The sequence below is a fragment of the Talpa europaea genome (assembly GCF_964194135.1).
Source record: "Talpa europaea genome assembly, chromosome: 13".
In the NCBI taxonomy this organism is placed as follows: domain Eukaryota; kingdom Metazoa; phylum Chordata; class Mammalia; order Eulipotyphla; family Talpidae; genus Talpa; species Talpa europaea.
In genome coordinates, this window is record NC_140080.1 from 68,961,547 (window position 1) to 68,983,059 (window position 21,513).

Consider the following 21,513-nt stretch of genomic DNA (forward strand, 5'->3'; position numbering starts at 1 on the left):
AAGGATCTTTTGTATATTATACCAAATGCACAAGCAACAGAAGAAAAATTAACAAATGGGCATATATCAAGCTAAAAAGCTTCCACACAGCAAAAGAAATCATTGGTATAGTTAAAAAAAAAAAGGCTACCTAATGAATGAGAGAATATATTTGGAGACATCTATCTGATGAGGGATTAATATCCAAAATATACACAGTACTCACACAACTCAAGTGTTGGCATAATGATTATCAGTTAAGATTCTACCTATTCGGCATTATACCATTATTAAGCATGCTATCTTATTTAGTGGATATTTTATATTTAATGGATATTCAATTTAATGGATATTTTAAATATCTATGTAAAATAAACCATCACTATAGTAATATTTAGTTCATCAAGAAAAATACTTGATGTGAATATCTAAGTTTTCCCAGCACCGAAGTCTAATCTACAGGAATTAAACAGATCTGTGTTTATAACTGACAACACAGTCCATTTTAATCTTACAGAAATGGTTAAAGGACTACTGTAACCAATATTATGTCAGCAAATTAGACAACCTACATAAATGGAAAAATTCCTCAAAAGTCACAATCAAAATTGACTAAAGAAAGACTAGAAAATTTGAATAGAATTATAACAAAAAATTGAATTAGTAGTAAAAAAAAAATCCTCCTACAAAGAAAAGCCCTGAGATCAAAAGGTTTCACTGGTGAATATCTCAAAAAATTTAAAGAATAAACACTGGCCCTTCATAACTTGTGCCAAAATGTAGAAGGGAGGGCAACTCATTCTATGAGCCATGTATGTATTACTTTATACCAAAACCAAAGACATCATAAAAAATTGAATTACACGCAAAGTATTCCTTATGAACATGGATAGTCATCCAAATGTCTATGTTTATAGTACAGTAAGAATTTTTGTATAACCACATTAGTTTCATGATAACTGACACACCATAAGGAAAGCATTTTTGATGCTAAGAAAAGTAGTATTATGTTGAATAGCATCTGGTAAAAGTTATAAATAAGACTTCACACTGTGTTCTTGCAATGTTAATAACAGAGTTAATCATAAAACTTTTCAAAGGTTGGTACATAATTAGGTCCAGTGCATAATCTAGCAAAGACTGTTTTGAGCCTACAAATTTAAAATCTGCCAAGACATACTTATAAACATAGGTCTGATTAATTCTTATAGATTGAACATAGATATTTCAGTATTTTGCTTGATGAACTAAACGTTCCTATAGTGATTGCTTATTTTACATAGAAGATGCATGCTTAATAATGGTATGATACCAAAGAGGTAGAACTTTAACTGATAATCATTATGCCAACATTATAAATATTGGTTCTAATACCTACACTTATTTACCAAGTACATTTCTAAAACAATTTAATAACCATATTATTTTTTCAAAGAGCTAGTTTATTAGACATATGTCCACTTGACATGAAATTATAGAACTAATCTATATCACAGAACACTTACATTCCACTAAGTGATACGTGGTATTATCTGATTGTGTCTATAATCTCCATTGATAGACTAAAGGCAAGTGGCCTATCATGTTTAGTATGATTTATTTTCTCTTGTGAACCAGACATTAGAGGTTTTGCTTGCAAGCCTGTGCAGAATGGTCACTTTTTGTTCCGGTGCAAAAAAAGAAAAAAAAAACTTTGTCAAATAATTCAAGGGGAAATTCGCCAGCTCAGTTCTCCAGTGCCTGGAGCAAACTATTAGTTTTAATTAACATTATAACCAATCCCAAAACTTTTGATAGTTTTTTACAAGCATTTATACAATGAAATATACATAATATCATTGTTTGTTTTACCTCTCTCCAAATTAGGTCTTTGGGAAAATTATTTTACCTGAATAATCTAGTCCATTTTTCTAATCTGAGATTGAAGTCAGTCTCCAGAACTTAAATACTTTATGCCTAAATCTCACTATGCAAACTCAATGAAATATACATTTTTTTTCAATTAACATTAGTAGAGTAAATAAAGAGCTAAACACCAAAGTAATTCTTTGTTGTATTCTAAAAGTATTCTGAAATATTCCAAAATAGTATTCTGAAAGCAAATGTGCCAATAAGTACTAAAATTCTACCAAAGATTAATAATCCTATACAGTCCATTGTGCAAGATTCTTCTCAAACCTGTTTAGAATTACTAAATGACTGTTATCTTTTATGACCCCAAGTAAAATTGTGGAGATTCAAAAGCCTCAGTAAAATAGGAAGATGATAATGATGGTGATGATGATAATGGCCTCAAAAATTTCCTCTTCCCAGTGTTTACCTTCCTTTGCAAAGAGACTTTGCAGCATCTGTCATCAGAAGGTGGAGTCTAATCCCTTGTTCCTCGACTCTAGACTAATCCAGTGCCTTACTTTGGTAGATAAAATGTAGTTGAAATAATTAAGTGTTCCAGTTTTGAGCATTGGTCTCAAGAAGTCTTAGAAGTTTACATTGCTTTTCAAGCAAAAAGTTCAAGGCTCCTGGAGCCAAAATGCTGCAGAGTTGAGTCAGTTTAGTTTTCCCAGGTAAGCCTCCAGGCCTATGATAGAACCCAGTGCAAGTGAACAAGATCAGTAATGAAGTGCACAGTTGACCTATGATATTGAAGCAGCTGCATAAATGAAACCTCTCGAGCCCACCTGAGATCAGAAGAACCATCACAGGATTCATGCATGAATTGAGCTAAAATGAATACCTATGGTGTTTATATGCATCTGCTTTTTTTGTGCATACTTGTTATACAACATTACTACAGTAACAGATAACAGATAAAAAGGCAATATTGTTCTAAAGTATTTAAGGCAAAATTCTGTGGCAAAGATTGCCAAATTTTTTCTATAAAGAACCAGATAGTAAAATTGTGAACTGCACACAGTCTCTGTTGCTTATTCCTCTGTCTTATTTGTTTTCTTTCTTTCTATAACCCTTTATAAATGTTAAAATCATTCTTGGTTTGGGGGCAGTACAAAAAATGTGTTGCCCAGATCTGGCCCATAACTGTAATTTGCTGACTTCTGTTCTATATCTTGTAAAGACATGTTACAGAATTAAAGATATAAGGGCTTAGGATGAAAAGTGCAATATTATCTAATAATGCTTTTTAACTAGAACTCTCTGAGAACTTTTTAATTTTAAATTGGCATGTTTATCTGCAATGATGTGCTGGTAAAATCTTAATAACCAGTTCTCAGGTGATAGTAAATACAGCCACCAATGCACTTGAGAAGAGAAGAATACAATTGACTCACATGAGCTAGTAAAAACAGACTCCAGTACTCCATGGATTCACCATTTACCTAACATACTGCCTGTATCATAGCACAAAAGTGATTGTTAAAGAAATTGACTATAATTCAGACAGTGGATTTTCCTTAAGCAGACTTACTCCTTTGTTTATCTCAACTTCCTGTTCCCACTAACTTTGGTTTTTGTAACCCCTGATCCTAGAAAACACCGCTGTCTTTGCAAATGCTTTCCTCTATTGAATTGTATTTGTCTATAACCTAGTTTCAAACAAAATTACTTAAAGATGAACTTACCTTTTTTGGTTTTAGGATGATCATCTCCATTGGAACAAGAGGGCATTGTTTTGTTTTCAGGCATGGTTATTAATAATATTTTGAAACCTAAGAAGGAAAAAAATAATAAATGTCATGAATCAAGGTTAGCTTATATTTAAATTTATTGAAATTATCAACTTATGAATTGACAATGTCAAGATAAGTTTCTAGTTATAAAATATATTACAGATATGTAAAAATCAATACTAACATATGTATAAAATGTAAGAGAATCCAACAATGGCTTTTTCCTGTAAAGACTATGATCCTTCATAGAAACAACATATATAAATTACTTATTAAAGAAACATCTTCACCTGCTTTGTTGTTAACTTAAATTCCTGTACTGTTAGCTAATTTAGCATTCATTCATCATTCCATCTGTGGGCAGAAAAACCTGTGGTAATTCTGGAACCTACAATGTTTATTTCATATGATAGGGCAATCCCTTTCAGTTGTTTTCAAGTATTTTCCTTTGTAACTCAATCTAACTTAAGGATTGAGATATATTTTTCTTTGTGTCTAGTAAACTATCACTACAGCATATATATATGGGGAAACATATGTGGGGCATTTTTTTTAGTACTCCCCAATTCTGGATTTGTTATTGATAAACATCACAAAAATCTCTCAGTTTATTCCAGAGATTTTATTTGAAAAAAATATTTTTAATGGAAATAAGCATATAAATCAATTTGAGTCACTAATTACACAAATAATATCAAAAGTAAATAGGCAATTTAGAAAATTCATCACCAATGCCCATAAATCAATGATTACTATCAATGATTACTCTTTTCACTTCAAAAGAAAGTAATTATCCTTAGTTACAGATTTTAATTTTGTAAGATGCTATTTCTTTTTATTCAAGTTATTTTAAAGGCTTTGATAAGGTTATGAGATTAATGTACTATTTTCCTGTTCTTTCATATACTCATGAAAATATTAAGCAATTTAGTTCTGTCTTAAATACCTTAGTAGCAATGATTCTTTCACACATTCTTTCTTATAAATAATGCAAATATACTTATGGTCTTCCATAAATTATGAAAGTCATAATTATTAATTTACTCTTACTGGCTTTAGCTACAGTACAACTGATTTATTCTAATCTAAATATGCCCAAGAATAGTTAAAGTCTACATTTTTTTCTAAAAGATGTGCTGCTTCCACATTATGTTACTTTATTTTCACTTAGGCTTCTATTTAATATAATGTCTCCTTTTACTTCTCACCACAAATTTACTAACTCCTTCTCCCTCTATTTTCTTATCTCTTATCTCTCTTCTATTTTCTTATCTCTTCAGACACTTAGTCTACTAAATTGTCTACTAAATAATTATGCACATGTATGTTTATCCCACCGAATTATGAGATCTGAGAAGACAAGGATTTTGTCTTATGATCAAATGTCAACAGGATGAAGACTCAGAAAACTCTTCAGTAGTAATAAGGTGATGATTGTGAACAGTGGGGAATTTCTGAATGAAATGTGATCTTGAAAATCACAAATGAAATAATTGGTATTTGCGCATATTTATTAAAAAAAAAACTGAGTCATTTTTCCATAGAGGATAGTAGTTTAGCTTTGCCTTAAACACAGGAAGGATTCATACTTATTCATACTTATCCTTAGTTAGGATACCAATTAGGATTCTGGAAAAACATTACACTTCAATTTTCAACATGTAATCATTCTGGTCCATTCTGGGTTTGTTTGTTTGTTTTTTCTGATTTTTTTTAAGATTTATTTATTTATGCATACAAGAGCTGGGATACAAGCCAGAGATGCAGTGGGTGAGAAGATTTACCAGAGAAAGAGTGGGGACAGAACAGGCTGACTGACTGAAATACACTGCTGAGGGAAGCAGCGGGCGAGACAGGAGAGGTCTGCCTCGCCATGTAGGTTGCTCCCTGGCCGGCCGGGGATCAAACTCATGCTGCTGCAGATTGCCTGGTAATGTGGTGCTTAACCCCTTGCGCCACCAGGAAAACCCCATTCTGGTCCATTCTTGACAACCATTTTCAAAGTTATTTCAAGTAATAATAAAGAAAAATGTCAGTCAAATAAAGAACAAACATGAAAAGTGGACAGTGAGACTGTGCATTTATCAAATACTAATTTTCATTTTATTTTATTTTAAATTTTAATTATTTTCTTTAAGATTTTATTTATTTATTTTTCTGTAGAAGAACTGGGGTGTAGGCCAGAGTTGTGGGAAGTGAGAGGATTCACTAGAGACAGAGTGGGGAGTAGAACAGGCAGCTCTACTGAAATACACTGCTGAGGGGAGCAGGGGGCAAGACAGAAGAGATCTTCTGTGCCATGTGGGTTAGCTCCCTGTCTGGGGATCAAACTCAGGCCATAGTGGTGGTAGCACTGAGACTAAACCCCAGGGTCACCAGGAGGCCCAATTAAATTTTAATTCTTTTATTGAGGTAACATAGGTTTATAATACTGCATATGTTTTAAAGATACAGGTTCATACCTCTTCAAACATACATTATCACACTATACCCATCAAAGTAGCAATCACACTGATCCACAGTCCACTGGGCACCCTCTGCCACTGACTGTCCAACCCCTATCTTCCTCCCCTGGTAGTCTCAGTTCTGCAGTCAGATATCTAGGGTTTGTTTTGGTTTAGTTTTGTCTGTTCCTTTGTTTCTTTATAGCTCACATGTATGTGAAATAATGCAGTGCTTGATTGACTTTCACTTCAATTTCCAAAACTTTCAACATTCTGTTTTAGAAAATTCATAATATTACAATAGTAATGGAACACAACAGACCTTGCCTTGAGTATTGCTTTCACAAAGAGCATCTTTTTTTCTAATCCTTTTATTTCTTTTTTTTTAAAGATTGATTGATTGATTGATTTATACAAGCACTGGGTACAGTCAGAAGCGCGGGAGGGTGAAAGAATTCACCAGAGCCAGAGCGGGGAACAGAACAGGCAGACTGAGGAAGTAACACTGCTGAGGGGAACATCAGGCGGCAGGAGAGGGCTGCAGGCCATGTGGGACCCTCGCCCAGCGGCCAGGGATCGAACCGGCGCTGCAGAGGCTGCGGGCAGCTTCACAACCCAGTGCTCAACCACTGCGCCACCAGGGAGGCCTTAATCCTTTTATTTCTTATTATACAATAATAGATTATTTTGTAACAATGCTGAGGTATTACAAATTCATAAAGAAAATTGCAAAAAGACAAGGTATTTTTCTACATCTTTCCTATGGGTACCTAAAATAATCTCTTTTAGAGACCTTTAAACTCTATTCCTATGATTCCTGATCTTATCTCTCTTTATTTTATGAAGTTTTATTGACTTTATATTATGTCTGTATTACATTCAAAAGATTAGAGTAAAGATGCATTAAATATTACATCTCATGGTTTTACTAAAGCTAAGCACATCTTCAGAAAGATTAAATGTCACTTTTCTCATACAAATCAAATTAGATCTGAAAAAGCCAGTTTCTACACATATATTCATAAAGATATCTCATACTATATTCAGAATTTGTCTGAATAAAGAGATGAGCCATTCACCTTCTGGTAATTACTTGAGACATAAAAATGGTAAGCTATTCAATCAGTGCTCATAATGTTAAACTACTTCATAGGTCAATATCATACATTAAATTATTATTTCACCTCTGAGTCATATCAAGTGATTTTATAGTGAATATACTGAGAAATATTTACATTTGTTGAAAAAATATAAGGTACTTAAATTCTTCAGATTCCATAACTATTCCATGTCTAAAATGTAAAGCAACAAATTCCTATGAATTTGAAGTTTCAAAATTCCTATCAAAAAAATATTTTTACTATGAGATAGTTTTTGCTCCTGAAGAAATGTGCCTTTTGAATTTACTATTTTTAAAATGTCGTTAACTATTTATCGAACATTTCCACCTATTACTGATAGATACTGGGGAATGTAAGAAAATTATGAGACTAGGGCCTCTCCGGTGGTGCAGGCGGTTGAGCACTGCACTGTGAAGCTGTCCGCAGCCTCTGCAGCGCGGGTTCGATCCCTGCCAGCCGGTGAGAATCCCACATGGCGTGGCAGACCTCTCCTGTCTGGCCTGCTGCTCCCCTCAGCAGTGTATTTCATCAGTCTGCCTGTTCTGTTCCCCACTCTGTCTCTGTTCAAGCGCATCTGGCCTTTACCCCTGTTCTTGTATAAATTAATAAAAATAAATCTTTAAAAAAAGAAAGAAAAATTATGAGATTATCCCTGCCTTCGGAAAGTGTCACTTTATTTAGAGATATGAGTAACTCATGAAATAGCTGGAGGAGTCTTGACACGAGAAAAACAGAATTGATAGATTACACTTAAAATGTGCCATATATATTTTGCATCTACTCCTAACAACTACCTATAAAGTGTAGGTATCATTGCTATTTTATAGGAAACTCTGAAGCACTAAGTGGTTAACCTCTTGCCAGTATTTTCCAATTGAGCAATGCAAGCTGGATTTCTCCCTTGAGTCTGTACTACAGCTCTTCAGATAGATACCTACAAAGACTTATCTGCTAAGAAGTGCACACTTTATTTTTCAAAGGTGAAAAATGCCAGAACAGCTTTACTTGAATAAAAATCATTTCAGAAACTAAGCCTAAACTGATTGGGGTTCAAAACAAAAAAATATTAAATGAACAATGAAACACTTTGATTAAATATTCTTTTATATCTTAACTGTTTCTAAATTATATTTTGAGATCTTGTTAGAGGTAACACTACATGATCATCACATAATTTCCTCTTCCCAGGCACATAGGAAATCTCCATGGAGTAGATCTTGACCTTATAAGCCTTCAGTATGTTCCATATATTAGAACTACAAGACCCATCAAGGAATGCTGCTTTGTGCACATTATAATGACCTCTTCAAAATAGACTTGTTTTGTTAAATCACTATGATTTTGGAAATTTTACATAGCATAGTCTAACCTGTTCTAATAGAAGATTACTTTATTAAACTAATTAGTAGTTAAAAATTGTAATCATTTAAAATGAAAAATAATAATTGGAATGGCTCAAATGATGATTCACAAAAATCTATTGAGAATTATTACCTAGGGCTGATTTTTCTGCTTTTGCAAAAGTATATCCAAACACTGGCATGGAGTCTCTAGAGAATATCTGATTTTTATCCATCCAAATTCCCTAAATGAACTTCCCCAAAATGCAAGCTACTGAATTAATACGAAGCATATGTTGTTAAATAAGAAAGAATTCTAGTTCATATGAGCTACCAAATTAAAATTTAATAAAGACAGAAAGACTAACTCTCCCTTGACTATGACCTCAGTAAAAGGTCACATTTTTTCTTCTCCTAAAGGTCTTCAAACACCAAATTGAAAACAGGTAATCCACTGCTGCCATTCAGCCCATCACCCACTATTAACTCAGTGTTCCTCCTCTTCATTCCTAGAGCCCAGTAAGTCATCTGTAGGGAAGGAAAATGTGAAACTAAAACTAATGAGAAAATAAAGAATAGGGTAGAGTTTGACAATGAAGCTTTATTTCCCTCTAACAGCTTTAAACTGTTGAGAAAATTGAATAAAATACTGGTTTCCTATTACATGTTTCATTCTAAACAGTAATATACTTTAATAGCTTCCCAGTTCATAATTTGCCAATAATTCAACAGTAAGCGATTCTCTTTATGGTAAGGTATACTTGTACTTTAAAAAAAAAAGAAAATCAAAATGGGTGTCACTATGAGGTTATCTTGATGCCACAGGGGAAAAAAAAGTATTTTTTTTTTAAATTCTATTTCTGATTTTAATATATAGACATTTAGATTTTTAAAATTACTATGATTTATCAAAGATCTCAATATAAGCAATATTTTACATTTTATAGGAATCTCATAATTTGAATATTAAGTGATTTAGATAGTTAACATTGTGCTGAAATCAAAATTTGTCCAGTGCTAGCTCTTGAAAAATATTAAATCACAATGAAAAATGCTTTCCACTAATTACCTATTGTTTCTTAAATGATCAATTAAGAAAGAATTTTTTTTGCTGAATGACAAACCAAAGATATAAATAAATAAAAGCACCCAGTAAGAAATCTGTGCTTAGTGAAATAACAGACAAATAGAGTGTAAATGTGTAGCCATCTGGAGAATAAGAAAATCAAAAGTAATAAGCAGCATTTGGAATTTATTACAAAGAAATTATGCCAAGAGCTTCTTATTGCAGTTTTCTATGGAAATGTTCAAATTAGTGGATAAAGAAAAACATTATACACTATATATTTGCGCCCTACTGATATCCTTTTATACATGATCTTATGGCATAATATTTGCTAACTAATCTAAATTAGCTTGGCTATAAATGCTGTCATACTGATTGCATTTTCTATCACACCATGAACAGCCAGTTATAAAAAATGACACAGGTTGATGGAATTATATCCAGCCAGAGGGATATGATATTGGGTCATCTTTGACACTGTGTTATGGAATGTAAAGAAATTAATAAATCTGAAAGCAATTGAGATATCAAGTGGATGCAAAATTGAGGGTAGAAAAGGAAGGACACATAATGAAAACAAAATATGTCAGAGAAAACAGCAAAAGTTCATCATCATTTTACTTCAGAAGTAGAAAGGGTATATAAGATCTGAAATAGTTCCTACCATCATCACAAGTATAATTTTGAAAATTCAACTCTCATTTGCTGTATCAGAAACTAGATGTGGGTGGATGAAGAGGAAAAAGAGAAAAAAGTATTTAAATGTCCTTTCCCAACGTCTTAACTCTTCCAAAAAATTTCTTTTTTAATAGCTATTCATAGTGGCTTTACTTTTACTGGCCCCAAAGTAAAACAACCCAAATACCCATCAATTGATAAATGGATCAGCAAATGGATCAGATCTTTATAATGGATATTATTCAGCAATATGTAGGAATGATGTATTAGCTTATGCTACCGCATGAATGGACCCCAAAACACCATGCCAAGTGAAAGAAGTGAGTCACAAATGATCATTAATTGGTGACTTAATTTACATGAACTAACTGGAATAGGCAAATCTAAAGAAATAAAAAGAATATCAGCTAATGCCAGACACTGAAGCAAGGGAGAAATGGAGATATTCTGCTAATAGGTATATTTCTTTTAGGGAGGATGAAATGCACTAAGTACACTTTGTTGTGATTTGATGAGAAACTGAATGTGATAAATAACAGAGAAGGAGGAATCTAGAATAACTCAAAAATTTCTGGCATACGAGAATGAACAGATGGCATTGCCATTATCCTAAATTGAATCTATATGAGGAGGAACAGATAGGATGTAAGGAGAGATGAACATTTTAATTCTATATATGGGTGTGTTTTGTGCTGATAATATATGTGTGTTCAAAAATTCTTAAGAGAGTTTGAGACTAGAGTTTGGAGTTTTATCTTTGTGCAGTTGGTGACTGAGATCACTGAAGAATAACAAAAAACAAATGTTGACAATGAAACCCAACAATATTAACATTAACAGATTTCAGAAAAAAATTCACAGGGAAAACATGAATGGGTTAAAAAAAATGGGGGGAGGGAGGAGTTTCAAGATTCAAGAAGGAACCCACAACCTCAAAAATCTTAAAAAGAAAATTAAAGATGAAAACTAGTAAAAAAAAAAAAGGAAATTTTATGTGACATTTTATGTGACAACAGATCATAGGTAACCTTAACAAACTTTTCCCTTAAATGAAGGTAGCAGAATTTAAGTAGTAAAAAAAAAAAACAACAACAACAACAAAAACCAGGAGTGAATGAATGGGGGGAAAAGAAAGGCATGAGTAGACCACTATTACCAGAAACTTAATAAATAGTTGATGGAAAGACCTATGCATGATGTGATAGGTGGTCACAAGAGCACATGTGTATTTGTTTGGCACTTCTGTTGTGAAAAAGACTTGAGCGTTTAGTTGAAAAGTTGCTATTCCATAGGCTATACATAAAATGAGTTCATCTTAGCTGGTTTGGATTAATTGCAGCTTATCTCCAGAGCTACTGACCCTTGGCCAATACTATAGAATGCATTAACTAAAGATAAATAATGGTTTGTAACCACGAGTCCATGAGTTGTTTCAAAGGAGAATGTATCGGCCTGCCAGCATTGTTTACTAATAATAATTGGATTTATAATTGCATCTAATTTTGGTAGAGCCTAAGGGGAAGGGGCCTTCAAAGTAAAGGCGGGCAAATTGCTAGAATATATTGGCATGAGCTAAGGCACCTCCACCATGAGCAGATCTGGGTTTCCTGCCACAGAGGTGTTTCAGAGGCACCAATAATGGTTACAGAACTACACAGACCAAGAGCACCTATATGACCCAAAGGTGGGAGATTTAAAAAAATCTGTGTCTGTGACCTCTGGACACTTTTCCATGTATCTTCCTTCTGCTGTGTCTGTGCTATGTCCATGACCTGTAATAAAGTTGTTCTGAGAACACAAACTGAATAAATTGAGTTCTAAAAGCAGTGGAATACTGAAGGTGATTGACTCTAGTGAACACAACTAGCAAAAATACCCAGATTTACAGTGTCTCAAAAAATTCATTCAAGCATAGATTTTGGACTCAACAATTACAGTTCCTGAGGTTAGAGTACACATTCACACTTACACAAAACAAATATTTTAAAGACAAAAATAATCATCTGTTTTGTCTTATTAACCATCAATACAGGGATATTTGAATAACTTTTTTCATACAAATGATTTGATGAATTCATTAAGAAAAAAATATATATTTTAGGTACTCATACCCTATATGTTGTATTCTTTCACCACTTTTTCAAACATTTTGTCTCCATCATCATGCTCTGATTTATTAAGCCCAGAGAACTCATCCATTTGCTTTATGGTTAAATACAGAGTGTTTCTAGCAACTAAAGTTTAAGTTTAATCCCTTCAGTGTGCAAAGAAAGCTTTTTTTTTTAAATTCCAGGCATTGAAAATAAACTTTAATTTAAACAAACATCCATTAAATACCCAGGAAAGAAGGCCAGATGATGATGATGATAATAATAATTAAAAGACAAAAGTTAAGGTGACACAGAATCATATAGTGATGAAAGAAGATTATCAGACATGTTAATAAAGGACTGAAAAACAGCTTTTAAGTCATATGTGGAATTAAATTACAAGAAAGTTTGCTTTCAAGCCTCGTGACTTTGGAGAGGGTGCTTAATGTATTTCAGCCTCAGTATCCTCTGGAAAAGTTGTGACAATAATAATGCATCACAGTATCATTGTGAGGATTAATATAACACACAGATGCCAACTGTTTGGTCCACTGATTAGCATAGAATAAGGATTTAGTAAATGGTAATGATTTAGATGCACAGAATGATGATTCATTAACAAGAAGACAATGCTGAACTTGTCCAAATCTCTTTATACGTGGCTCCTAATATAAGAGTAAATTTAAAATTATCTAATTGAAGATTTATGGATATTGAGAGACAGACTATATGCACAGACAATGACCAGACTGTATATAAAAATATAATTCTGACCCACAAACTCAACACCAATCAGTCAGGGAAGACAAAGCAAAACCTTTGCAGTAATTAGCCCCAAATATTCAGAACTGTCAATGAGTACCAGTTACCCTAATAATCCCCCATGTTACCAACTTGGAAATTACCAGAGAAAGCCATGTTAGATCCCCAAACCCATCCCATAGGAGGGCCCATTTCTAGTTAGCCTACTTCCAGCTTCCCCTTGTCAACAGTCTCTAAACACAGCACACTTGAAGCCTTCCTTTTGCCCCACTATAAAATGTTCCCCGCTCCCTTGTCTCCCTCTGAGTCTCTGCCCTATCCTCGTGATGATGGACTCTTTTGCTACAGTGCACTCTGAATAAAAAGCCTTTGCTTTTCCACCAGGTATCCAATCCAAATGCCACATCACAAATTCTACAGCTACTTTGAGGAGCCCAGCAGCTTCTGTCTCATCTCCAGGTGCCCAGCATTTTAGCAATTCTCTGGGCAATATTCTAAGCTTCAGTCTTATATGCCTTGATAAACTGTGGGTAGTTTCTATTTGTCCCCCCAGACACCCTCCTTCCCTTAAAAAGAAAGAAGTATCGTTTTTTTGAGAAGTTTATTTCCCACTCTATTTCCATGGTTAGATGGCTGACAATCCCAGTAGCCCCAATCCCAAAATGAAAGTTTTAGGGATAGGCAGGTAAACCAACTGGGGTCAAGAAGGGTTTTTCCAAGGGACTTCCTAGATTTTCTTGATTGGGTGCAAGGCTGGGAATTTATGAGCATAAAAATCTTGGAAGTCACAGTTCTGTTACAGGTGGAATAAGACAGCATGAGAATGAGATCCCTATTCAAAGGGGGAAAAAAAGAATATGTGCAGATATTACTTGCTGCAATAAGGAATAGATAAGGAAGAACAAACTGAGAGCTTGTTGAAGTCTAAGGTTATGCTGAATATGAGGTGTAAACAGAAGGGACAGAGGCTGGCCTGTGGACAAGAGCTCTGTCAGTTATCAATATAATGGGACTTCATCCAGGCAGAATGGGTGGGTTAATATTCAAATTCATATTTTTCAATAGTTATGGGAATTAACCCAAGATTAATAATAAAACCTTAAGACTGTTACAGGGCAACCCCAAAGGGAAATGGGATGTCCTGGGTATAAGTCCTCATCCATAAGCTTAAAAAAACTCAGAACAAGACCCATGGGCAGGCACAAATAGAAAAGTTAATAAAAGATTTATTTACAAGGGAAAAGAAAAGAGGGGAGGTCAGCGAGTGAGAGGGAGCTATATGAGATTAATTGGTTAATATGTCCTACAAGTAATGCTGGCCGAGCTGGGACCTCAGTCCATGCTGAAGGCAGGCAAAACCAAATCCCCTCCAGCCCACATGTCCTCCCTTTTTTATCAAGCATGACTGCTTAACCCCACCTGTCCTTCGCAGCAATCCCTTTCAAGAAGTCAAGGGGAATGGCAGATCCATGACATGATTGATGGCACTTGTACTCCTAGGCCCCTGGGATCTCTTTGGCATGGAGGTGGGGGTAGGGTCCATTAAACATAAGTGGGTGGAGTTCATTCAGGGCACACTGTACCCCCAACAATTCTACAGCAATAAAATAGGAAGTATTATCTATATAATATAGAAATGCACTAGCTTCACATGTATGCTTGTCTACGTCATAATTCAACATAAATAGTTCAGAATCCTTCAAATCATTGGACGTTTCTCACAACTAGCCATCCATTAGTCTCTGAGTTAAGTTTAATAAGTGGTGTCCTAAAACTTATTACCATAACAGAACCAAAAAACAATTATTTGGAGGGAGGTAAAGGGTAGAGATGTCTCAAGAATGTTACATTTGGGTGGTTTCCTAGACAGATGCAGTAATGAGTAGGCCTGGAACACTGCCTTATCAAGTCACAAGTATTTAGCGAGCAGCCTGCGAATGTTGAGAAATAAATAATACATCTAGGAATGTATGCAATCTCTGGTTGGGCAAGACACTTGAAAAATGAAACTATCAAGAAGAAATACAAACAACAATTCACAATAATCACAAGCGTTACAAGAGGGCCTTTATAAGCAAAATAAAAGGTAGAAATTACAATTTTAAAAGAATAAGAAGACCCTAGGGATGCAGTTCCAGACAATGAGAAGGACAAATAGGTGGCCAGTGCAGGGGGACTTTCCAGAAAGGCCAAGGGAATTTTTACTCTTTTAGGAAATTTTTACTCTTTTAACTATTCCAGTAAATCACAGCCTCCCCTCAGCTTCCCAGAGCAGTGAATAAGGGATTAACACGATGGGGCCATAAACCCCAGCGGAGGCTACACCAGGTACTCCGGTCTCAATGGCAGCCTTGCAGGCGGCCAGGGAAGTGGGAGGACCCGCTGCCTCGCAGACGGAGCACCCCTGACTCACCCGCTCCGCCCGTCTCTCGGCGCCAAGCCTGCCCACCCCGCCGGCTCCGCGGCGCCGGCGGCTGAGGCCCACGGGGTCCGTTACCCGGTGTCCAGGCAACAGCGCCGGCCGCCCGGCTGGGGCCTCCCGGTATGCGCGCGCTTCGCGGGCCTCCTGGGGAGTCGGGACTGGTGTCTGCCGGCCTTGAGTTTCAGTTCCAGACCCGCACTTCTGGGCTTTGCTCCTAGACCTTCCCTGGGCCTCCTCCTCCAGGCTCTTTTCATTCTTTTCTAACCACAAGCCCACCAAACTCCTTTCCCTCTTTACTAAAAAGGAATGAGTGAGGTCAAGTCAAAGTCCTTTCCTACAGTAGTTGGGCTTAGCATCAGATAGGATATCAGATTTAGTAACTGCAAAGACAGCTGGGCTTAATTCTTGTACTCTCAATAGGTTCCTGATATCCTACCTCATTATCACTTTTCTCTAAAGGGAACTTTCCAGCATCTGTTTTTTGGGCACTCTATACTTCAAAGTGATAAACTTCATTTGCTTTGGCTGTTGGTTCTAAGGTGACTTTAGTATTGAGAACCCGAACTATTATTAGGGAGGAAAGGAAAACTTTGGGTCTGGAAGTTGGAAAGTGAATTATTCAAGTCATTTGTCTAAGGGTCTATTTCTAATAAAAACTAATTTTGAAGGATTAGTTCTTCTCACAAAATATTAAGTGTCTCAAATATGTACCTAAATATTTTTTCTCCTCTTCAGTAAATGTATGCGGTGACCTGAAGTAGGTTGCAAAGAAAAACTCTTGTGCAATCAAAAAGGATAATAAATGGAAGACAGTTAAAAACAGGATAAACGCAATTAGTATTCGCACCCAGACAAATCATAATGGGCACAGCCAAAGGCCTACCAAGGTTAAGGCAGAAAATCTATCACGTTAACAGCAACTAAGTTAATAATCCTTTCCAATGGAGAAATCAGTAAGGCCACAACTGGAATATGATCCTTTCAGCCAAAGATGTAAAAGAGGAAGCAATAACGAGAAAACTAAACAGAAGACTTAATCTTAATACACACACGCACAGAAGTAGAACCCTTTTTGTAAGTAAAAAAAAGATGCATTCCACTTTTCCATCCCCTCCATTATTTAAATTTGACATGTTAGGGCCTCCCTGGTGGCTCAGCAGTTGAACGCTGGGCTGCGAAGCTGCCTGCAGCCTCTGCATCGCCGGTTCGATCCCCGGCCACTGGCGGGGCTCCCACATGGTGCCCGGACCTCTCCTGCCGCCTGCTGCTCCCCTCAGCAGTGTACTTCGGTCCTTCTGCCTGTTCTGCTCCCTGCTCTGGCTCTGGTGAATTCTCTCACCCTCCCGCGCTTCTGACTGTACCCAGTACTTGTATAAATAAATAAATAAATCTTTAAAAATAAATAAATAAATTTGACACATTAGCTAGAACTCACTGATATTTGCTTGTATACCTATCACATAGGCAAAATTCAAAAATGAAGCAAAGATCCTTATCCCTAATGTACATCATCCTTTGGAGTTTGAACATGATGGATTTTTATTCCTATGATCAGTTTGTTATATATGATACAACGGACATTAAAAAGGAGCTTATCCAAGGTAAATTGGAACTTACTAGGTGAACAACAAACTGGTCACATTCTGGATTAAGAAATTTGAAGACTGCCAAGGTTCTGACATAAAACACATTCTCTACTGTCTGCTTTGAAGACTGAAGGACAGTGTGGTAAGGAATGCAGGCAGTGTCTAGTTGTTGAAAATTGACAGTCTGTGGGAAAGTGGAACTTCATTCCTACAAACTGAAGGAACTAAATTCTAGCAACAATCTGTATGGACTTCAAAGAAGACACTGAGCTCCAAATGAGAATGGCCTTGCCAACACCTTGACTTTGGCCTTGTGCATGAGACTGAGTAAATAGTCCAGTCAACCTTACCTGGACTTCAGGCGATTGAGCGCAGCACTGTGAAGCTGTCCTCAGCCTCTGCAGTGCTGGTTGATCCCCGCTGGCCATGGATCAAGCCACATGGCTGGTGAAGCAGACCTCTCCTGTCCTGCCTGCCCCATTCAGCAATATACTTCAGTTAATCTGCCTGTTCTGCTCCCCACTCTGTCTCTGGTGAATCCTCTCACTCTCCTGCGCCTCTGGCCTGTACCCCAGCTATTGTATAAATAAAAAATAAATCTTTAAATAAATAAATAAATGAAAGAATTAAAAACAAAATATGCCATTAAAACACCCATACTGAATGATATGCTATACCTTAGAAAGCTATATGGAGATTCCTCAACCTGCTAAAGATAGAACTTCCATATGAACCAGCAATTCCACTCCTAGGTATTTACCCAAACGCCACAGAATCATTAATTCAAAACTGCACCCCTATGTTTATAGCAGCATTATTTACCATAGCTAAGCTATGGAAACAATACAAATGCCCCAAAATTCATGACTGGATCAAGAAGATGTGGTGCATATGTACAATGGAATAATCAGCAATCAAAAAAGATAAACTCATGCAATTTGCAGCAACATGGATGGAGCTGGAAGGGATCATGCTCAGCGAAATAAGCCAGAAAGAAAAAGAAAAATACTGAATGGTCTCACTCATAGCAGGAATTTAGAAAACCTAAATAAGGGACCAAAAAAAAAGACGAATTATAATAAAGTAAAAATCAAAATCAACAAGCAACTATAAACCAGAGACACACTATGGGTCGGGGGGGGGGGGGAGGATTAGGGTCAAAATAAGGGTGGTGGGAATTGTATGAGGAATATACAAGACGAAAACACATACATTGTGCAAAAATGAAAAATGATGTAAAAAATATATAAAATAAAGAAAAAAGAAAACAGTAAAGATAATGGAAATATATTGGTTAAATTGAACAATATTTGACTCTTGACTATATGAAAACACATCAATCATTCACTTGTCTCCCAATTGTTCTTGGCTTTTTTTTTTTTTTTCCTAATTAGTCCTTATGGCCTGTGCATGCAATTATCTTCTGACAGTTCCATACCATTTCAAGAATTAGATTCAACAGCAGAATATTCTGGGCCCCTTTTTAACTTCCAGGAGAATTATTAAAGTCACTTTTAAGTTAACTAATGTGTAAAACATCTAATAGAGAATTAAATGAATTCTCCTATTTATTAATAACAATGCTATTTTAAGATGGACCAGAAGGGTCCTCACTAGACTATTTAAACAGGCATCTAGTTATATCTGAAAGAGTGGTATGATATCATTTTCTCTAAATTAAAAATGATTATATTTAGCAGATATTCTCTAAAATTCAATTTGCTTACATCAAATTCATGTAATTTGAGATAGCTAATTAATTTATTTTTATACTGTAGGTAATTCCTATTGGTATACAATGAGAAAGTAAGAAGTTCCAAAAGAACATTACCGATGTCTTTCTGTAATGATGTATGATTTAAAATATTTCAGTATCAAAACCATTTTGCCTGCAATCAATGCTGTAGAATTTAGAAACAATCTTAAACCTCTTCATGTGCTAAAGATTACACTATGCTATGTTGTGGTGATCATTTTGTAATTTATACAGAGAATCATTACGTTGTATAGCTGAAACTAATATAGTGTTGCATATCAATTATCTCAATTTTTAAAAAGATAATATTACAACTTTTTTGAAGTAAATTTTAAATCATTCTAAATACTAAACATTCTTATAGCTATTCTAGTTACCACCCTCTGTAGTCATCTAATCAAACAAGTACTCCCTGGGCCTCCCCTAGTGGCTCAGTGGTTGAGCGCTGGGTTGTGAGGCTGCCCGCAGCCTCTGCAGCGCCAGTTCGATCCCCGGCCACCGGCGGGCGAGGGTCCCACCAAAAAAACAAACAAACAAACAAACAAAAACAAACAAACAAACAAACAAACAAAAAAAAACAAGTATTCCCTGAGTTTTATCATAAGATTCCATTCATCTCAAAGGCATGTCATAGGATCTGCTTTCAATCCATATGCTTTAGAGTATACCAACAATCCAGCACTCCATCAGAAAGTCAACCCCAGTTTCTCTCTGTGCAGTTTTATCAAATGCATGATAGAAAAGATAATATTAACAGATAGAAAGGATAATATTAACAGAATATGTGTTGTTGTTTTAAAGTGTAAAGTTCTTTGCTTTTTCTTTTTTTAATATTTATTTATTTATACATATAAGAACTGGGGTACAGGCCAGAGGTGTGGGGGGTGGGAGGATTCACCAGAGACAGAGTAGGGAACAGAACAGGCAGATGTACTGAAACAGACTGCTGAGGGAAGCAGTGGGTGAGTCAGGAGAGGTCTGCTGCACCATATGGGTAACTCCCTGGCCGGGGATTGAACTCATTTTGCAGTGACTACGGATAGCTTCAAAGGTTGCATCTGAACCCCTTGTGCCACCAGGGAGGCCCTTTGCTTTTTCTACATACCTTTATTTCTTTTCCTGAGTCAGATTAAATCAACACCAAGTTACTTATTTGAACATTATAAGTTTACCACATTATGGAGTCATTTTTTACTGTGTCACATTACTCTTTCAACTTTTATCGAGGGTGCTTTGATAAGAAAACATATTAAGTATACCACTACATTAATGGTGGATGATATTGTCCATCATATCACCTAATAATACTATCCTAAATTACAAGAATTAAGAAATTCTTGTGTGTGAGTGTGATAGAGACAGAGGCAGAGAGACAGAGACAAAGAAGAGTTGAAGAGGTTGAGTATTAGGAGAAATCAGGAGATCAGACAGGTAGTTGTTAACCATGCAAAAATTATGAGATTTATGTAGCTATTTGAGTCCAACCTTTTACCTTGTCTGCCACGTATTAAGCTTAATTTTAGCAACCACATTAATTACTGGGTTCTTACTTTCTACTACTATTTATAGTATATTAGTTTTCAAGATATGTTTTTGTTGTATATGACCTTAAATTTTTTGTAAGTAAAAGCTCGATATGTAAATATAAATGAAAAGTGAATATGAAAAGAATGCTCAACATAGAGATAGCTTGTGAAATTTTTCTAATTTAATAAGCTATCAATATTAATTTCTGCAGTATTGGGGGAAAATTAAGTTGCCTTTTTCTAAGGTTCATAACAATGTCCTGTCACATTTAGATATTACATCTCTGATAGCATTGACTAAAGCTGAATTTACTGTCATGGAGTTAATCATAATGGTGATTATGTAGCAGGCCTACAGCATTTTTTTTCGTAGTATTCTCACATCTCTAATCTGTCATAAAAACAGATCTAAAAAATATCATGAAGACTTATCCATGTGGTTTTGGATTATTACCTATTCCAGAATCACTCTCTCAACTCCCTACACATAAAAGCTGCTTGAGCAACAGAAACTATCCAAGACTTTATCATTTTTACCATTTTTGATTTTTTGTTCCTCCCCCATAGGTAGTGCTTGTCTTCCAGTGGGAAACGTTCCATCATCAAAGCAAACCACTTAAAAATGTACATGGATAGATAGATAAGTAAACAGATATGTACAGATATAATTATACTTATATGGATATATATATATACACACACACACACACACATATCATGAGCAGATCTCATAAATTAACTTTCAGAGAAAAAAACTAGTGGAAGAAATAAAATCGTCTCTTTGCTTATGATGTTATCTATAATCACTGAGCATGATCATTTTGTGAATTCTAGATTTGTTCCTTGGTGTTTTATTCTTGGATAACAAATTAATAGATTTTTTTATTCATTTATTGAATACCATCACATGCCAAAGAGCATTTTTCTATCTTCAGAACTACGTCTCCCATAGGTAGAAAAATCCCTTTTTAAAACAAACAAGTTGTGATTTGGAACAGAGACACAATTAGTAGTTAGGGGAACAATATTTTTAAAAACGTGACTAAAATCATTGCTCATTACAACACACTCCTGAATGATCTTGTTTATTAGAAATATAAAAAACACTCATTTCTGT